This window comes from Aegilops tauschii, chromosome 6 (genome assembly GCF_002575655.3).
Source record: "Aegilops tauschii subsp. strangulata cultivar AL8/78 chromosome 6, Aet v6.0, whole genome shotgun sequence".
NCBI classification, from domain to species: Eukaryota; Viridiplantae; Streptophyta; class Magnoliopsida; order Poales; family Poaceae; genus Aegilops; species Aegilops tauschii.
The window spans coordinates 113,688,423-113,694,484 of NC_053040.3; positions in this window are offsets into that span (position 1 = coordinate 113,688,423).

The window sequence follows — 6,062 nt, forward strand, 5'->3', positions numbered from 1 at the left end:
ATCTTACTTGTCCCTAAACCGCCGCCGGGTCGCCCCTTTATATAGAGAGGTTGACGCCCAGCGGCTCTCAGAGTCCCGGCCGGCTCATAAGAGCGTCCGGCTCGGACTCTCAACTATTCCTGCCTTACACTACAAGTCTTGCCATACGGCGGTTTATGACTATGGGCCTTAAGCCTCCTCCGGGTCTTAAGCCCATTATCTAACCCGCCGTCTTCAAGCTTGGTACTGGGCTTCGCGTGATGACCATCATGACGTAACCCGGCCCCTCCTGGGCGGGTGACTCTAATGGTTATATCCTCAACATTAGGCCCCAGATTGATTTGAACCGGTTCATGTCAATCTTCAATTATTTTGAGAGAAAAGATCTTCCGGCTTATGGTCGTGTGAAAGCTATAACCCGCCGTGACGTCATCTTTTGGATTTCTGGTAACCCGCCATGACGTCATCTTCCATTAAGTCCATTTTTTACTCCACCATATCCGCAACAGATCTTATCTTTAATTGCCGTCCCGAAAATCGAGGCGTTTTTATGGCGAGATAACCACGACGTGGCCTCCTCGTTTCTCGCGCCCAATTATGAGCCTCATCTTATAAATAGCCCGGCCCATGAGCCTCGTGCCACTCGTCGCCTCCATCTTCTTCCTCCTCTCGCCACTGCGCTGCCGCCCGAGCTCCCAAGGCACCCATCACGTGCAACTGGATGAGATCCAATGTCACCGACAACACTCTAGCTGATTTCGTAAAGACGGGTTACCTGCCCAAGAAGGAAATCATGTCTTACCGTGCCCCTGACCCGTCAGAGGAGAGACCGCAACCAAAGGATGGTGAGGTGGTGATTTTTGCTGATCACATGAGCCGGGGCTTCGCACCGCCCCGCTCAAAATTCTTTAGAGACGTGCTGAATTTCTTTGATCTGCGGCCGCAAGACATAGGACCCAATTCCGTGTCAAATATATGCAACTTCCAAGTATTCTGCGAAGTCTATCTTGGAGAAGAGCCCAGCCTGCTGCTCTTTAGAGAGCTCTTTTATCTGAACCGCCAGAACGAGTGCGCCAACGGGCCGAGCCTAGAACTTGGTCGAATCTCCATTCAACGCCGTAGAGACTGCCTCTTTCCTTACGCTGAGCCGCCCAGCCATCCAAAGGACTGGAACCAGACATGGTTCTACTGCCAGGACACTTCGCCGGCTGACAAGAGCCCTCTGCCCGGCTTTCGTGCCCTGCGTCTGGAGCCAAGTCACTCCCTGCCGGATAAGCTAACTCCAGCCGAGCGTCAACCTCTGATCCCCACCATCAACAAAATTAAGGCTCTCCTGGGAAATGACCTCAACGGCATTGATCTGGTCCGGGTCTGGATCTCTTGGCGGGTGATCCCCTTAAGCCGCCGCCCCGGCTTAATGTGTGATTACACGGGCCGGAAGGATGACCCTCTGCGACACAGCCGCAACGATCTACCTGAAGACGTTGTTGACGACATGACCAAGTCTCTCTTGAATGAGAGCTTGACAGACTGCGGGAGGACCAGCTTAAGCCCCTTCTGCAAGACTAACCCGGCCCCAGCGGTAAGCCACTGATCTGAACATCTTATTTTCTCCTTAGATAGTTTTCATCTGAACCTTAAGAAATCTTCATTGTATTTTTCAGGCTGATGATAAATTCTGGAAGGTCAAGTATGACCATGAGGCGGCTAAAAACGCGAGAAAGGCTAAGAAAGCCGCCAGGAGAGCCGCTCCCTGCAAGAAAGGAAGCAGGCCTACTGCCTCAGAGCTGCTTCAGCTAAGTGACAGCTCCGAGTCAGAGGTAACCCCTTAATCTGTAAGCTCTTGTTTTGTCTCTTGTTTATTTCTGTCCACCTTATCGATACCGTACATCAGCAGGATGACACCGAAGCAAGTAACCCGGTGACTGAAGAGGTAACGACACTTTCCTCCGACTCGGAGCCCTTGCCAAGGCCGAAAGTCCGAAGAGTAACCCGGAAAGTAAGATTTTCACATCCTTTAGCTTATCAAGATCCTCAATTTCTTTTGAAGCAACAGATTCATGAGAGCCGGCGGCACACCCAGACCAACAAGGATGCAGACCTCTCCTCCGGCTTACCTGAAGCGTCAAGGAAACGCCGGACCGAGGTTATCTCCAACTTATATCCTTTTCATCCTTTGGCGGGCATTATACGTCAACCGCTCAATTTGTCTGATTCCAATTATCAGGAAACTTCACCTTCCTCTGGTGACTCCATGCAATCGAACTTGTCGGCTTTCAAGACCGTACCCGGGTAATGATGATCATCTCTTGTTGTGCTTATCTTTACTCATACTTCTGTACTAACCTTTTGTCCTTTCAGTGCCCAGGCAAAGCTCAGCAAGAGGGCGAAGAAGAATAAACCGGTCGAAGAGCCGGTCTTGACTGAGCCGGAGGTTTCAGCTGAAGAGCCGCCAGCTGCCTCTGCTCCTGAAGCCACCGCTCCAACCGACGAGCCAACCATGGAGACTTCCACTAACCCGGACATCTCCAGCCCGGCTCAGCCGGCCGATGACCCGGACGTGGTAATCACCCAGACGGAGTTTGTCGAGCCGGGGAGACCCACTGCGCTGGCTAAGTGCTCTACCAAGGAAGAGTTGCTAGAGCGCCGCAGGGCCAAGCTGGACATCACCAACTATGCCAACCTAAGCATTGGAGATATCATCTCTGGCTATGTCAATCAGGTGCACAGCAGCCGGGACCTGGAGATTGACATGGTGAAGCAGATATAGCAGAAGTCTGAGGTACCACTCTATTGCTTACTGCATAGTCATCTTTACCATACTCTAGCCCCCAAGTCTACTACTTATGATAGAATATGTTGTAGACTTAACTTCCGGCTTACTTTCATGAACCGGTAATTTTGTAGATAGAAACTTTCGACATGCATTAGCCCCCAAGTGCCAAGTGTCTTTGCTTGGAAAGCGCTTGGGACTTTAAAATTGCATAATAATTATTCATACTATAACCCGGAAATTGTACAGGCTGCTTGCAAGAAGTTTGAGGCTGATATCTCTGAGCTGAAGAACCGTCTGAAGACTCAGGAAACTGAGACCCGGAAGGCCAACGCCAAATTTGAATCCAGCATTGCTACTCAAGAGAAGCTGAAGAAGAAGTTTGAAGCTGAAAGGAAGACTTGGGCCGAAGAAAAGGCTGTTCTGATAAGCCGGGCCGAACAGGCGGAGAAGTCTCTGACGGAGAGAACCGCCGAACTCTCCGGCTTAAAGCGCCATGTGTCACAGATGGTCGCCGCAATCTTCGGTAAGTCATTCTGCAGGGTTTGAACAAGTTTACAGTCTTTATATCGCATAACTCCCATCATTGCTAGCGGCTTATCTTACTTTGTTAAACAGGTCCCAGAAGCGCCAACCTCAATCAGAACGTGCAGACCAAGCTGAAGGCCGTGTACACCTTGGTGGAGCAACTCTACACCGGGTCACAGCGCGCCTTGGCCGTTGTGGCCCTATCCAATGAGGTTTCGACTCACCTGGCAGACGTGCTTCGCCAGCTTGCCGTTCTTCCTCAGCGTTTCCAAGAGCTGCGACGAGCCTCTGCAAGAGCCGGAGCCATAGCTGCTCTGAGCCGGGCCAAGGCTTTCCTTCCAGAGCTAGACCCGGCTGACATTGCACTTGGATACCCCAGCCTGAAGGAAGACGGCACCCCCTTCGACCAAAAAGACTTTGTTGCCTGTGTGAAGATCGTGCGCCCGGTGGCCACCCTAATTGGGAATGACACCGATCTGACCAAGTACCAGCCGGGCTACGACGCAGAGAATCAGAGGATCCCCACTCCGTGTAATGAAGCCATCAGCTTGGTCCCGCCGACTCGTAAGCACACCTTTGCCCCAGAAATTGACCTGGCTGGGTTAATTGACGAGGAGGCTCAATTTGAAGCTTTGAGCGGCATTGACTGGAAATCGTCAACCTTCCAGGTCATGGGAACAGCCGGAGAAGCGGAGAGGGATGAGCCGGAAGCTTTGACCCGGCAAGCATCTTGACTCTTTAGGCGGCCCATGATTCTGCTTGTTAAACAATGCTTCACCATTTTGGACTCGGGGAGTCTTGTAATAGAGTAGGACCAACACTTTAACTTTGTCATGCCATCGTGCATGTGTTGAATGCTTAACTCCATTGAAATTGCTTAAGCTCGAATAGCTGTCTTTAACCATCCTGCATAGAAAAACAAATCACAAGTCTCTAGGCGGCTTACCACACTGAAAATCATAATCTCGTGCATATAACCCAGAATATAAATCTAAGTCACCATAATAGCATACTTACAGGCCTTCAAGTATACTTCCGGTTTATGTAACCCGGATAATGAGGGTGGTACCTCAATTCCGGTTTACCAGTTTTGATAATGCTTATTGTGTGTGACTAACACTGTGAATCAAAGTTAAGCCGGTGGAGTAAGGGCCGCCGTGCACACTATTGATACAATCAGAAGAACTTGTTGCAGATCCAAAAAATCAAAACTTAGGGGCTTCCAGTTCGAATACGACCAGAGACCCGTCCCAAAGGGGTTAAGCTAAGATTCGAATGCGATCATATAGCCCCCAGTGGGTTTGGCGATGACGATCAAGAGGGTACCGACAACTATGTTCTCTTTGGTTCGAATACGACCCATGTTTGAACAGGAAGCCCCCAAATGACCTTAAAAGTTGTTTAACGACGCTGATTCGAATACGATCCACATCGGTTCCCAAAGGGGGTTGAGCTATGATTCAAATATGATCAAAGAAAACTCCCCAATGAGCTCGGCAGTGTGCCAATCAAGTGGGTAACGACAGCTATGTTCTCTTTGGTTCGAATACGACCTATGTTTGAACAGGAAGCCCCCAGGTGATCATATTGGTAACAGCCAGATTCGGATATGATCGTAAGCCGGACTCACCTCCAAGTGATCATGTAATGTAGTAATGGAAATAACACATGTACCTTTGGAGGAGAAAAGGACAGAGGTCATGCTTTATTATTTATCATAACATATACATGGCTATAGAAATATGTACATTATGAGAGCCGGTGGCTCAAGTGTAATAAGGCCGAAGCTGAGCTATGTTCCACGGCCGACGGGTCTCTTCCTCCGACTTGCGTGAATCCTTGTGCTCCCGAATGTCGATGAGGTAATATGACCCGTTGTGCAAATTCTTGCTGACCACAAAGGGCCCTTCCCAAGGCGGGGATAACTTGTGCGCATCTGTTTGATCTTGGATGAGCCGGAGCACCAGATCACCTTCCTGGAAGACCCGGGACTTAACCCGGCGACTGTGATAATGGCGCAGGTCTTGTTGGTAAATCGCTAAGCGAGCTGCTGCCACATCACGCTGTTCGTCCAACAAGTCAAGAGCATCTTGGCGCGCCTGTTCATTATCCGCCTCAACATAAGCCGCCACTCGAGGCGAGTCATGACGGATGTCACTGGGGAGGACTGCTTCCGCTCCATAAACCATGAAGAAAGGCGTGTAACCCGTAGACCTGTTAGGAGTAGTATTGATGCTCCATAACACGGAGGGTAACTCCTCCACCCAACAACCCGGCGTCTGCTGCAAAGGGACTAACAGTCGGGGCTTAATGCCCTTCAAGATCTCCTGATTAGCTCTCTCAGCTTGACCATTGGATTGAGGATGAGCCACTGATGAAACATCAAGTCGAATATGCTCTCGTTGACAAAACTCCTCCATAGCGCCCTTAGATAGATTGGTGCCATTGTCAGTTATAATGCTGTGTGGAAAGCCAAAGCGAAATATCACCCTTTTCATGAACTAAACCGCCGTGGCTGCGTCACACTTACTAACTGGCTCTGCTTCAACCCACTTTGTGAACTTGTCAACTGCCACCAAGAGGTGGGTCTTTTTATCCTTGGAACTTTTAAAAGGCCCAACCATGTCAAGCCCCCAGACCGCAAACGGCCAAGTAATTGGAATCATCCTCAGCTCCTGAGCCGGCACATGGGCCCGTCGCGAGAACCTCTGGCAACCATCACATTTACTGACCAAGTCCTCCGCATCAGCATGAGCCGTCAGCCAATAAAAACCATGACGAA